Source organism: Harmonia axyridis, chromosome 7 (genome assembly GCF_914767665.1).
Source record: "Harmonia axyridis chromosome 7, icHarAxyr1.1, whole genome shotgun sequence".
Classification (NCBI taxonomy): domain Eukaryota; kingdom Metazoa; phylum Arthropoda; class Insecta; order Coleoptera; family Coccinellidae; genus Harmonia; species Harmonia axyridis.
This window is the reverse complement of record NC_059507.1, coordinates 4698057-4714147: the sequence shown is the minus strand read 5'-3', so window position 1 is coordinate 4714147 and position 16091 is coordinate 4698057. Positions and strand designations below refer to the sequence as shown.

Genomic DNA, 16091 nt, shown 5'->3' with positions numbered 1-16091 from the left:
GAAAAAAACTAATCCTAACCGCTCGTTTATTCATACCCCAATTGTTCTCTTGGAGACCACAAAAACTTTTTTTAGGTATATGTGTTCTCCAAGAGCGCAATTTGCGCATGAATGACGCAAGCGCACTAAAGCTCACGTTAATGCTTTCCTCATTTCTTCTTGATTTTTTTTAAAATTTTCTATGGTTGGCGATCAACATAAAATTTTGCAGGGAGGTGGGAATTGTAAATTTATATACGAATATAAATTTTCATCTCGGTCGAATCTAGATTTTTGAAATTAACAGGAAAACAGCATTTTGAATATTAGGACTGGCTCAAAATTGAAAACGAAAAAATTGTGACGAAATTATATATGAAAATGTCAAGTTTATTTCGACAAAACAAAATCTTTCGTGTTATTTTTCGATAAGACAATTCAAAATCAAACTGCTATAGGTTCCGTTATGTAGCTGGAAAAATTGTGGTAAACTTTTTTCGATCTTATAATGACAAACATAACGTAGCTTGTGGAATTTTCAGTGAATGAATTAAATTGACAAAGGAAAACAAACTGAAATGGGAACATTTTTTTCGAAATGAATATTGAAAGCCAATTAAAAAGTATTTATTCCTCATATGGAAAAGTTACTAGCTAAAAAAATATTGACTGGAAGTTTCTACCCCATAAAATAAGTTTGGGCATCAGACCCCTTGCTATTTTGGGCAGGCAGCAAACTAAAGGGTTCCACATACGTAACAGATAGCCTCTCGTACAGTCAAGCTCGTTCATAACTGTAAGTTAGATAACCTTATTTTAACAAAAAGATGAGGGATATGTAAATTCTCAGTTGTATTCACGTGTAGAAAGCATCATAACTCTATAGCATACTTCTAGATAAGTGGATTTATGTACGGTTCTATATGAAACCTATGGTACTTTATTAAGAAATGAACACAAACATAGACAACATTCACATTCAGTGTCGTCAAGTTATAGAGCAATAATAATACATTAAAATATTAAATCTGTGAAAAAAATCGTATCTCAAGGCACATTAAAACAAATTTATTCTATTCATTCATAAATGAAAACTATCGAAACTTTAGTAATAAAAATTCAGACCAACTAGATGAATTCTTCACATTTACAGTGGTACAAATACATTGTATAAACAGTAATCACTATATTAATTTATCTGTATGGTTTCGATTGAAAGCAGTGAGATTAATACTTTGAAACGTTTTGAATCAATACAACTACAATTTACAGCCGCATATCATTACTTTTATTATTGAATAGTTTTTCGAAAAACTTTTTGAAAAACAATCTTCAAGAATCCTTCATAAAGAAAAAAGTGAATCCACTCTTAATTTACATTTTGCAATGTGTAAAATGAAAATGATTCGGAGGTAAGAAAACCTAGGGTTACAATCAGACGACATAGATTCATAAAGATTTCTTGAAGTCTCACTGTGATTCTAAAAGAAGTTCTTTCAACTACGATTCATCAAAGTAATGCATAATCATTCCAATGGTTCTATCTCGTAAAAACTTTTAACACAAAATAAACACAATGGCGTCACTTACGTTGATAAAGTATACTAGTGTGGAACAGTCATCATGGGTCTCCTTATCGACAATATAACAGTTGCTTACCAGATTAAGTGGTCGAGTAGTGTGAAAAGCTTGGAGGAATTTGGATCTGATTGGAAAACAATATTTTGGAGTAACTATTCAACACAGAATGTATTGAAATTGAAATGGATCACTCGCTTAGCAAATAATTAACTACTACTATTGCGCCTTATATTTTTGATGATAACATACTTTTAGTAATAATTTACGAAATTCGAAATCTACAAAAACTTGTAAATTGGGATTTCAATAAAGATTCACTAAGATTTCCAGAATAAGATATTATATCTAAAGGGGGTGTTTTTTTTAGAGCTATAGAACTTTAAATTGCAATAAAACAACGATGGATTATTCGATTGACATAAATTTTATATATCCGCAAGATAATCTTGTGGCATTACATTTCAAATATGATTTCTGGTATATGGCCGCCACGGCTGGCTCGGATGTAGTCCAATCTGGACGTCCAATTTTCGATGACTTTTTCCAACATTTGTGGCCGTATATCGGCAATAACACGGCGAATGTTGTCTTCCAAATGGTCAAGGGTTTGTGGCTTATCCGCATAGACCAATGATTTTACATAGCCCCACAGAAGTAGTTTAGCGGTGTTAAATCACAAGATCTTGGAGGCCAATTCACAGCTCCAAAACATGAAATTAGGCGGTCACCAAACGTATCTTTCAATAAATCGATTGTGGCACGAGCTGTGTGACATGTTGCGCCGTCTTGTTGGAACCACAGCTCCTGGACATCATGGTTGTTCAATTCAGGAATGAAAAAGTTAGTATTCATGGCTCTATACCGATCACCATTGACTGTAACGTTCTGGCCATCATCGTTTTTGAAGAAGTACGGACCAATGATTCCACCAGCCCATAAAGCGCACCAAACAGTCAGTTTTTCTGGATGTAACGGTGTTTCGATATACACTTGAGGATTAGCTTCACTCCAAATGCGGCAGTTTTGTTTGTTGACGTAGCCATTCAACCAGAAGTGCGCTTCATCGCTAAACAAAATAAAATGGACGTAGTGCGCGATACGTATTCCGCACAGAACCATTATTTTCGAAAGAAAATTACACTATTTGCAAGCGTTGTTCAGGCGTGAGTCTATTCATGATGAATTGCCAAACCAATCTGAGAATAAATCACTTGACAGCTGTTAAATCGGTCGCCATCTCAAACAGTAATGCCAACTTAAAGTTATATACCTCGAAAAAAAACACCCGTTACAAAGAACGATAGACATACACAAAACCAAAATTATTCAGCGTATTTAGCTAGCGAAAGTTTGAAATCATCTTCAAAATGATCACAATGATTTCTCCACCATCAACAACGATAATTAACAAAATTAAACAATGTACCATTTGAAATTCATTTCAATCTAAATAGAAGATACAGCCCCGTTAGGAAGTCCTTCCTACTTTGTTCCTAAGATGTTGTCTCCAAGTGGAATCACTTATCTGGCGTCAGACTACCCCTCCATTACCTGTCTGAAATAAATCAACATATGCATTGTCTAGAAAAAAGTAGCTTTGACAATAGCTTGAAAGTCCGATGTATAAATATGTATTATGTATGTGCACCCTAACAAGACACCGACACAGGGCCTTCTAGAGGGGACTTGACCTGGACTAATGTTAAATAAAGGCCATCTGGGTCTCCTATTCTCTCAATTTATGCTACTTAAATGGATGATCTTCAAGATTTGAACGAATTACAAGATCCATTATTCAATTCTAGCAATCTCCATTTACATTATGTCAAGACGCAACTGTTTGTTTACAGAATGTAATCAAGATATTGCACACCTATCATTGTTTTGATATTGCAGAATTGTTTGCGAACGTCATAACTAGGCCGTAATTGGTCTTGACAGCTGTCTCTTTTTATTCAATTGTTTGAATATATCTAGTTAATTGAGGATAAGTTGATGGAAATTCTTTCAATGGTAAGAGAATGGAAGATGCGTTCTAGATATTTTTCATTCTCGTCTCAGTATTTAGATAGCTAGATGGACAAATGCCACTAAAAAAAGCACTGATTTGGTGTTAAAAGATCTGTCATGAAAATATTGACATTTCTTTTCCATATTCTTCTTGAATTTTCTATGGTTCTGATTGAACGATCAATACGAAATTTAGGAAAAAGCTTGAAAATGTTATTTTGTACCCACTTGCAAAATCTAAACATGGTATATATATTGGGTATTTTTTCGTTCTAAATTTCATGTTGATCGCGTGACCAGAACCATAGAATATTCAAGAAGAATATCGAAAAAAATCCAATATTTACAAATCCGATGTATTTAGTTATTTATAATGCAAAGGCAGAAATCATTGATATTCTACAAGTTCAAAATGCCTCGAAGTGAAGAGATTTCGAATGAACGAATGAGACATCTGTATGAATATTATGCATTATTTTCTTTAATAGAAATAATAATAGAATAATTTAGAAATAACTAACTTCCAAGATAATGTAAATTTTTTGATTCCGATTATTTCTTGACAATCTGAAGCTTTTGAAAGGTTTTCGCAATAAATTTCATTATTACTCTGTTATGCCAGGATATTTTCAACTTTATTCATAGTGAGCATTAAAATTACATAATATCAATATTGTTGAAAAGTCGACAATTACATAAGACCATAATTAAATAATTACAAGAATTGAATTGTGAGTGACCATAATCATAAATCAAATCCAAGACTTGTGTACGATTACCGAGTAAAGATACAATCAAAACTTGTTCCTAATTTCAAGGAGATACAAGACCTCTTTGAAAAAAATATGAAACTCGATTTGGAATTACCAACTTTTTTCAGTTGGCAAAGGAATCAATGATCTCTCTAGATCTTGTTGAACGTGACTCTCTTAGTTCTCAGATGAAATTGCACAATGTGTAGACATCCTTTAATGGTAAATGTGAGTTGATCGATTCACTCAATCCATATGTGGTTTAGATCTACAAGGTTTGCTTGGTCATAAAGGGACTTTAACAAGTTTATGGGTAGTTAAAAATCAGTGGCTTACCACACTACGAACAACAAGAAGTAAAAGTTGGTATTTCTTTGAAAATACTAGCATTATGTATAAATATGGATGTATGTAACTTCAATGATAACATCTGGTATGAATTTCTGTAAATTTTCGCTGTAAGATTCGAAATTTGGGATCTTTTTTCAAATCAGTGGAATCAAGTGACGTTGTTGTTTGAAAAATGGATAAAAACGAGTTTCTTGTATTGATGAAACCCTTTTAATGGAAACAAATACTGTGCAAGCAAAGCCATGGCTTGAAAATTGTTATTCAGGCTCTATTCCATCGACAACAATGCTCCAGGGAAAGAAACTTAACTCTTATTAAGAAGTAATTACGGAGATTGAAACCGACGAATTTTTCTACTGAAAAGTTTTTGGAAAGTTAGAGAAGCGTTTAATTACTCGTATCACTCTTGAAGGTGGCTGTTTTGACGAATTAAGACAAAGTTTTCAGAAAAAATGTGTTTTCACTAGTCAGATTCATTGAGTCAAGTGTTATAAGCAAAATCTCTGCGCGATCGGATATATTCTCATTGAAATACATATTGGGTATTTTTTTTTCCAATATTCTTCTTGAGTTTTTTATGATTTTGTTGATGTGATCACCATGAAATTTTGCTCCAAGCTTGGGATTACTATTTCATATCTTCTCCCAATATCTCAACTAACGGGTGTTTTTTTCGAGGTATAAAACTTTAAGTTGGCATTACTGTTCAAGATGACGACCGATTTAACAGATGTCAAGTGATTTATTCTCAGTTTGGTTTGGCAATTCATCATGAATAGACACACGCCTGAACAACGCTTGCGAATAGTCCAATTTTATTTCGAAAATAATGGTTCTATGCGGAATACGTATCGCGCACTACGTCCATTTTATTTTGTTTAGCGATGAAGCGCATTTCTGGTTGAATGGCTACGTCAACAAACAAAACTGCCGCATTTGGAGTGAAGCTAATCCTCAAGTATAGGGTGTTTTTTTTTAGAGCTATAGAACTTTAAATTGCAGTAAAACAACGATGGATTATTCGATTGACATGAATTTTATTTATCCGCTAGATAATCTTGTGGCATTACATTTTAAATATGATTTCTGGCATATGACCGCCACGGCTGGCTCGGATGTAGTCCAATCTGGACGTCCAATTTTCGATGACTTTTTCCAACATTTGTGGCCGTATATCGGCAATAACACGGAAATGTTGTCTTCCAAATGGTCAAGGGTTTGTGGCTTATCCGCATAGACCAATGACTTTACATAGCCCCACATAAAGTAGTCTAGTGGTGTTAAATCACAAGATCTTGGAGGCCAATTCACAGGTCCAAAACGTGAAATTAGGCGGTCAACAAACGTGTCTTTCAATAAATCGATTGTGGCACGAGCTGTGTGACATGTTGCGCCGTCTTGTTGGAACCACAGCTCCTGGCATCATGGTTGTTCAATTCAGGAATGAAAAAGTTAGTAATCATGGCTCTATACCGATCACCATTGACTGTAACGTTCTGGCCATCATCGTTTTTGAAGAAGTACGGACCAATGATTCCACCAGCCCATAAAGCGCATCAAACAGTCAGTTTTTCTGGATATAACGGTGTTTCGACATACACTTGAGGATTAGCTTCACTCCAAATGCGGCAGTTTTGTTTGTTGACGTAGCCATTCAACCAGAAATGCGCTTCATCGCTAAACAAAATAAAATGAACGTAGTGCGCGATACGTATTCCGCAAAGAACCATTATTTTCGAAATAAAATTGCACTATTTGCAAGCATTGTTCAGGCGTGAGTCGATTCAAGATGAATTGCCAAACTGAGAATAAATCACTTGACAGCTGTTAAATCGGTCGCCATCTTGAACAGTAATGCCAACTTAAAGTTATATACCTCGAAAAAACACCTGTTATAAGATATTCATCTTGAATTTTCTGTGGTTCTGGTTACCCGATCAACATGTTAATTTGCATGTTTGAGATTGTAATTTCAAATGTAAATCCAACATATCAATCTGATTAAATTGTTTGTTTTGGAATTATCGGGAAAACAAACATTTGACCGGTCAATTTTTCAAAAGCCAACCGGACGGACAGAATTGAATTTGAGGATAGATTCATCAGTGAGTCGAATCTCATGTTTTTGAGATAATTTCTGGCTCAAAATTCGAAAATAACGATATTGTAACGAAAAAATAGAGCGATCTGCTTGAAAATAGGGTGAATTCTTGTGCGGTGTAATCCAAGACGCTGTCATCAATAAAACAATCTAGAAGGCTTCGCGAATTGTGGTAAATCGTTTCCACAAGGAATTCAAGCCCCACAATTCTGTCGTGAAGTTTGAAACGAATAGTCTCTTAGTCATGATATCCAAGCGCAAGGAAACAATATCTTCTGTGAAGCTCTAATTACTCTGTGCAATGTCTTCCTTGTAAATGAGCAAGAAAGGCAATGTACGGAGAGTTTCTGAGAAATAACAAATTCATGCGAATAATTGCATTGAGTTGAACGATCTCAAATAGACGATTATCATAGTTGGAATGATAATGGGAGAGAAAGGAGATTTTTTCATCGCGTAAGTGTGCAGAACCACAATAAAATAATCTTTATTATACAGTAATACCCACATAAAGCAATCCATCTGAATATTTCTGTAGCTTTGACTTTTTTCGAAATTCTTCTGAATTTTCTATGGTTCTGATGACGCTAGTCATTGCTCAAATTTCAACTAGATCGCGAAAATATTGCATATATCTCATTCAATATTCTTTTTGAATTATCCATGGTTTTGATTATGTGATCTGCTTGAAATTTTGCAAAGACATTGATATTTTACATCAAAATCTCAACTATTGTGGTCACAAAAATATTGGGTAATATTTTTTCGATATTCTTTCTGAATTTGCCACGCTTCTGGTTATGCCATCAACATGCAATTTTGCAAGGAGCTTTGAATTGTCATTCCAAATGCAAATTTCAATTTCCATCTAATTCTCAGTTTCAAACTTAACAAAGAAAAATATTGCGAATTATTGACAAATTTGGATACAAAATATCTCTCTACATGTTTTGGTCTAGATATTTTATAATGGCGAATTAGACAAGAAGAAAAATAGAACCACCCAAGTATGCATTTATTTTTTTAATATGATAATTCATTTTCTTGAAAAAACTTCTGACAAAAGTCATATTTGAAAGTTTCACGTTGGTTCTTTTCTCATTTTATTTCAAAGAAACTGCAAATTCTCATATCGTTTTAATCCAATTTGCTTCTAATTGAATAATTTAGAATATTTATATATAATTTCCTAGATAATCGTTCCAAAATTGTCTATCCAATAATGTAAAACATTTCTAACAATGCCTTATTTGTTGCTGAAGCAAATTTTATCATTTGCATTCACCCATTATAGTCGAAAATATTCAAATTAAATCTCCTTTATAATTTTTTCCTCGTATAAAAGCTTGCAATACCGTGAATCAACTCATGCATACGAAATTTCGATTTGTTATGTCACATGGGGATTTATTTAATATCATTCGAAGGACAATAATTTAAGAATTCATTATTTTAATTTTCGAATAATTTATTTCTATATCTTCATTCATATTGTTTGAGTACTATGTTCCACATAAATATCAGAATCAAATGAAATAATACGTTGACCAGGATTGAGTTATTGTGCTATTTAAAAAGGATGTGATTATCGTATAAAATATAACAGCAGCAGGAAGACTTTCCCAAGATTTCCGTTGTTTATCAAAAATAAGGTTTGACTCGAAGCAATAATTACTTGAAATTTTTATATTAGAAATTACTCTAAAAAATCTACCGGAAACAGACTCAACTTCGTTTCCATGTAAGTACCTACACACAAAATTTGAGTTTTCTCTATCAAATTCTCACCTGAATCTTCCAAGGACTTTTCCTGATAGTTCTGCAGACATGAATTTGAAATTATCAAGAAGAGAATAATTGTTTTCAGATTGTCAATACAGAAAAGGAACAAACATTGAAACAATAAAATATTCTCTAAATTAAAACCTTCAAAATTGTCTGAAAAATTAATTTTGCAATCTTGCAGATCGATTTCTTCATCAGTTATTGACGGCAACTGTTGAATTTCTGATTATTCAAATAAATAATGCAAATTCAATTACCCGTTGTGTACAGCTTAATTCCTGATATCCCTCCAAAGCAATCAACTCTAGTAATTAAACTTTGCGGAAACTAGATATTTACCCTCACTCTATCAACTTTGGCACATTACGAGTTTTCGAATTTCCTCATAACATATGAATTTTCCATTAATATTCTGTTTTATAAGCAGGTTGACGATAAGTACATCTATTTTTGAGCCATCTGTCCTCGAATAGAACGCTTGTTTTCACATTGTTGAATTATTTAATCAAAATCAGTGCTCATCAGGATTGATCTACAAGACGAGCGCTCGAAAGCACCAGTGTTTTTCTCGAATTTTTCTGCATTCAGTTCTCTCCACTTGAATACTATTCGTATCATATACCAGATGCGCAATTTTTCTTCCAAAATTTCGAGATAAAGGTAACACCGAGGGTAACACGAAGTTATGAACTGTACTTTTTTCTTTTCCTCCAAAAGAGAAAAAGAATATAGGGTAAAGGTGAAGTAAGGGTCATGCCAAGACCTCTTGAAATCATACTGGATGGATGTTTCCTCACCTCAGTTGAATAAGGCTTCATAACTCTCATCCTAAAGGACTTATTTCTAATTAAGTGAAGCATGATGCTGAATAAATGGAGAGAGAATGAAATGCCAGCTGGCCTTATTAAGGTTCATGTGAATCTCCTTTGTGCGGTTTCTGGATATATTTTGCAAGGATTCGAAGGACGTAGGACGATAATAACTGAAGGTAGTGGGTATTAAATGCAACAAATATTATTGAGATAACTTCTTTCCTATAGGGTGTTTTTTTTCGAGGTATATAACTTTATGTTGGCATTACTGTTCAAGATGGCGACCGATTCGACAGCTGTCAAGTAATTAATTCTCAGTTTGGTTTGGCAATTCATCATGAATAGACTCACGACTGAACAACGCTTGCAAATAGTGCAATTTTATTTCGAAAATAATGGTTCTGTGCGGAATACGTATCGCGCACTACGTCCATTTTATTTTATTTAGCGATGAAGCGAACTTCTGGTTGAATGGCTACGTCAACAAACAAAACTGCCGCATTTGGAGTGAAGCTAATCCTCAAGTGTATGTCGAAACACCGTTACATCCAGAAAAACTGACTGTTTGATGCGCTTTATGGGCTGGTGGAATCATTGGTCCGTACTTCTTCAAAAACGATGATGGCCAGAACGTTACAGTCAATGGTGATCGGTATAGAGCCATGATTACTAACTTTTTCATTCCTGAATTGAACAACTATGATGTCCAGGAGCTGTGGTTCCAACAAGACGGCGCAATATGTCACACAGCTCGTGCCACAATCGATTTATTGAAAAACACGTTTGGTGACCGCCTAATTCCACGTTTTGGACCTGTGAATTGGCCTCCAAGATCTTGTGATTTAACACCGCTAGACTACTTTCTGTGGGGCTATGTAAAGCCATGGGTCTATGCGGATAAGCCACAAACCCTTGACCATTTGGAAGACAACATTCGACGTGTTATTGCCGATATACGGCCACAAATGTTGGAAAAAGTCATCGAAAATTGGACGTCCAGATTGGACTACATCCGAGCCAGCCGTGGCGGTCATATGCCAGAAATCATATTTAAAATGTAATGCCACAAGATTATCTCGCGAATAAATAAAATTCATGTCAATCGAATAATACATCGTTGTTTTATTGCAATTTAAAGTTCTATAGCTCTAAAAAAACACCCTTTACCTACTTTAAGATTATGTTAGTTAACAATTACGTCTATAAAGTTGGTTAGCTTATCTCAAACAATATCTATCTCAAAGAATAAATCAAATGTATGAAATTTTAAGAGTATCTCGATTTCAAGTGTATCTGAATAGATCAACAAAAGGCGTAAGAGCTTCTGACTCCTTTTCTCTATGAGTTTGGACTTTCCATAGAATTGAGGAAATTATAAACGGGTATAAATAAAGTCCATAACCTTCAATAATGGCAATATCGTTCCAATTGGACTACGAACATTGGCAAGGATGAAAATAGCTTGTTATTTCGATACCGCGATTCCAAACAGTCTAATTCTGGTCTCATACTTGAGACTATTACACTTATGAACGTTTTGGCTGCAAAACAAATGTTTAGTTCTGAAGTTAACGAGGTGTTAAATATACGGTATCGAGGGCATTCCTGTCTCCTATGCGTGTATGAAGGGGACACTGGACCACATATTGCGCAGTCTAGTCTGGATTTGAGACAACGGATTCATATTTCCAGTAGACTCGAGTATTTTCACATAAGATATTTCTGTGCAATGTGACACCAGGGTCCACTGATGAACAAATAGTTTTCTATAAAATATGTTGCCTTTGAGTATTCGTAGTAGAGAAGGAGCTTTTTGATTTGAAATTGAAAAAAATTCACTTCACCATCTTTACTCGGAAATTTCTACTTGCATACTTAGAATTGTATTTATGGAACTTGAGGGTGTACACAATAGAGAAATAAACATAGATGAAGGGAGTATATGCAATTTTTATATGTCCCCAACATGGTTAGGTTACGTTGTCGGATTGTGATATATTTTCAAATCCATAATTTTACTATATGGTTAAGAATGTATATTATATTGAATGAAATATATTCATTTGAGTGATTCCCGATTAAATAAGCAAATTTGAATATTTGGAATCCGATATTTTTCTCAATTGTCGAATTTATAATAAGCAGAATATGTATTATTTCCTGTATCTACCTGCTGAAATCCAAGGTTTGGCAACTTTTGCTCTCCTAGTGTCATCGGTTGTTTCACGTCGTTTGGCGCGCTTGAAGTTTGTTTTCTGATTTTCTGATATATTTAGGTATTTATTTCAATATACATATTTTGGGTTGATATGAAACGTTGATTACTATGGGACATAAGAAGTGCGTTCTTTGTGGAGAAACTCGCGAATTTAGTGAAATATCGAATCACTGATATGTTTTCATTTCCGCGCGCTTCATGTCAAATTTGATAGTTTATGTTGGGGACAAAATTTGCTTACTGAAAATGACGTTCCCTCTATCTATGTTTACTACTCTTAGGTGTACACTACCTTTCTCACTAGGTCTAAATGAATTCCTAGCAAATAACCGAAAAAATACGAAACAAATCAGACTAGAGATATTTCTATTATTTTTGGATAACTCACCGATGAACTTTATATTCATATTTCAAAATAATAAATAGTAAGAAACAAAATGAAAGGCTGGTATGACTGGTGCATTTCTAGATTACGAAATTTCACAAATAAAATTTGTTGATGGAATTCACTCAGAGCATAGTGTTCTTCAGCAATGAGAAAACTATGTACATGTGATCAGAAATCAACAATTTATTCCAATTCAGCCAATAACAATTCGTCATTGACTGTATTAGTTTCAACGTTTGAAATTCATTTGTTTTCATACAACGAGCCTATTCGTTTCACATTCCAGCACGTGTCTATCGACCATTTTGAATTACTAAAAACACCGTTCAAAAAATACTTACCTAATTGAACTATCGAACTTTTGACACGTTTTGAAAATTATCCTGCTTCACTTAAATCCGTATGTTTCTATTCTACGATACGTTCGCCTAAACATGAACATTTAATAAAAAATAACGTGATGTCAAGAGCTTTTGAGCATTCACGCGCCAATTACATCCTTGGATGTCAACTAGGTCGGATCTGAGAATGTTCTTCAAAATTCTGCTTAATATTCTTTTGTTCGGATCAAGTTTTATAGAATTTTAATCGAAACAAAATTTTTCAAATGAATTGCTCCTTGAACTCTTTAAACTTCAAAGAGTGAAAATCAAAAGCCAATCCAGAATATCATGATCGAATATGATTTATTGGGTATTGAATGAAAAACAAGTTACGACATCATGTTGAAAAACAAACAAGTATTTCCGATATTTCAAAAATATTTTATTGGAAACTTGGCATAAGATCGTTGTTCCCGTTTGAACTTCAATCAGTTCAATTTGTTGAAGCTCCGGCCAATAAATTCTTGCTATTAATAACAGAAGCTGCTATAATTCCATTGACGAAAGCGAATCTTTCATTTTCTTTTCAAGAAATTCTAATTTCGAATATCGTGGAAGATGACGTCAATAAGAAGAACTCGATATGTCGATATTGAAGATGAATTCGTTCGAGGAAATCGTAAATTTAAGTTTTCAACACTCGGGTGAACCTTCATAATTGAAATTTTACTGGCCACGGTCTGAAAAGTATTTCAAGTGAAATGAAAACACATCAGCGTCAAAATATTCATCCGAATGTTATTGAAAACTTTCCAAACCAAAAAATATTGGAAATTGACTTATTTTAGATAGAATATTCGATAGAGAAGAATCACAGTAATCATAAATATATCAATTTCATTTGAATTAATAGTTTTTATATGAAAATCATAACAATTAGGAGTTAATGGATTAACAATTCAACTTGAAACTTCTCATATTGTTAACATCCAATTTAATTGGTTGCAAACATAGAAAATATCGCAATTTTTACATGTCCCAAACATGGTTAGATTACGTTGTCGGATTGTGATATATTTTCAAATCCACAATTTTACTATATCGTTATGAATGTATATTATATTGAATGGAATATATTTCTTTGAGCGATTCCTGATTAAATATGCAAATTTGAATATTTGGAATGCGATATTTTTCCTAATTGTCGAATTTATAATAAGCAGAATATTTATGATTTTCTGTATCTACCTGCTGAAATCCAAGGTTTGGCTACTTTTGCTCTCCTAGTGTCATCGGTTTTTCACGTCGTTTGGCGCGCTTGAAGTTTGGTTTCTGAATTTCTGATATATTTAGTTATTGATTCAATATATTTGAGTTGATATGAAACGTTGATTCACTATGGGACATAAGAAGTGCGTTCTTTGTGGAGAAACTCGCGAATTGAGTGAAATATCGTATCACTGATATGTTTTCATTACCGCGCGCTTCATGTCAAAATTATTAGTTCATGTTGGGGACAAAATTGCTCACTGAAATTGACATATGCTCCCTCTATCTATGTTTATTACTCTGACAAAGTGAGTAAATTAATCACAAAGCTGTCGGAAAAGTTTTTGTAGTACGAAATCTCATATTTATACTTCTATGTAAATATAGCGATCCGTCGATTTTAAAGGCTAAAACCAACCTTTTTAAACATTCTCAACTCGATTATTTTCGAAGTATAATTGGAGTTTACTCCGCAAATAACCAAAACAAAGGACGCGATCACTTATAGGTCCCCCTCTCCGCTTTACCCATTCAAATGAAATTTCTGAAGCTTCCGCGCAAATAATCCCATGAAAAGAAATAATCATAGCTCTGAGCTTTTTCCATCCGGAATAAACTTCTCGGCATTCTGGGATTCAAATCTGATTAAATTTAACGCGAAACAAAATAAAACCGGAATTGGTGAAGTCGAGGGGAACACAGATAAATGTTAATTGAATAACTCGTTAAAGCTTCTATGCTTTTAATATATACAGTTTTTCCGGATTCGAATCTCAATCTTGCCAGATTCCAACCATTGCAATTGTTTTTTCATTTCCCCAGAATGGTATTGATTCAAACAGTAATCGATTACTGGGAGAAAACATGACAACTTTCAGCTCAGAGTAATAAACGTAGATAGAGGGAGCATATGTCATTTTCAGTAAGCAAATTCTGTCCCCAACATGAACTATCAAATTTGACATGAAGCGCGCGGAAATGAAAACATATCAGTGATACGATATTCCACTCAATTCGCGAGTTTCTCTACAAAGAACGCACTTCTTATGTCCCATAGTGAATCAACGTTTCATATTAACTCAAAATATATTGGAATAAATACCTAAATATATCAGAAATTCAGAAAACAAACTTCAAGCGCGCCAAACGACGTGAAACAACCGATAACACTAGGAGAGCAAAAGTTGTCAAACCTTGGATTTCAGCTGGTCGATACAGAAAATAATAAATATTCTGCTTATTATAAATTCGACAAATTTGCATATTTAATCGGGAATCGCTCAAATAAATATATTTCATTCAATATAATATACATTCATAACGATATAGTAAAATTGTGGATTTGAAAATATATCACAATCCCACAACGTAATCTAACCATGTTGGAGACATGTAAAAATTGCGTATACTCCCTCTATCTATGTTTATTACTCTATGCCAATTCCTAATGATAATGTTTAGTGGATAGGAAACAGTGTTAATATTATAAGATGCAGATAAATAATTACTGATTTTAATAATTCTATTCATCTTGTTTCTTGAAAAAGATTTATTGGATATGATTTGTGATTTAGTATTCAGAGCTTCTGAACGAGAGGTGAATAAAAAGCTATTAAAGAGGGGACACCTGCATATCAATAAAACATTACTGCTTTAAAATTCATCCATAATATATTCACTGTTGAGTATATGGTTGATTCTCCAGCAACAACGAATTTGATTGTAGAGGTTTTGACGCTGATAAATCATTTAATCTCAAATTATGTTAATAATGATATTTTGGTGTTATATAATTTTCATTTCTATCAGATATTTGTCCTTCAAATTCTCAAGATTCACCGACAGTTGTTGACACTGTCATTCTAGAGTATCATCTTCATCAACATGCAGTTCTAATAGATCCAATATTGACATATGGCGTGCATATAGAATTTCAAGGGAACAGATCCTTTTTAGGAAACTGACCTGGGATTCGTTAAACATTCTTTGGAGACTTGTCTTTTGGATGTGAGGTGATCAACATTTTCCCACACTTCTACAGTAGAATTTGAAAGTATTGGTTTATCATTTGCAATGATATAAGTTTTATAAAGATTAGAAGTTTCAGTTTACCTTTTTGGTAAAAGTTCGCGCTGTTTTTCTCAATTTTTTTCACATATTAACTCAATTCATAATAACTGTTGACTTTGTGATTTATTATCAAAAGGATAAATGACAAACTGGTAGATCTTTTCGAATATAGAGGAAATGCAGATTTAACTAATGTATGATGTTGTAACATAGCTTCGCTTTATGTTTAGAGACGAGCCTACAGAATTGGGACATTGGTAGACGTATCATTCAAATCAGTCTAAAAATATTCATTAACTAGGCAGGTACCCTGTAATTTGTATCAACATTCATGTTGGACGGTGGTTTGAATTGTCCGGAACGTAATGAAGGATCTAATTTGTCCTGTAACAAAGAGGACATTGAGGACGATAATATCCAATGTTTGTATGTCCTACAATGAGATATTCCAT

General features: G+C 33.6%; 1 protein-coding gene across 1 annotated transcript in view; it reads left to right on the top strand.

Moving 5' to 3' along the window:
* Window positions 1-16091, top strand: part of LOC123684413 (tumor necrosis factor receptor superfamily member wengen) — a 51850-nt gene that overhangs the window by 536 nt on the left and 35223 nt on the right. The gene's annotated exons all lie outside the window — the stretch shown is intronic.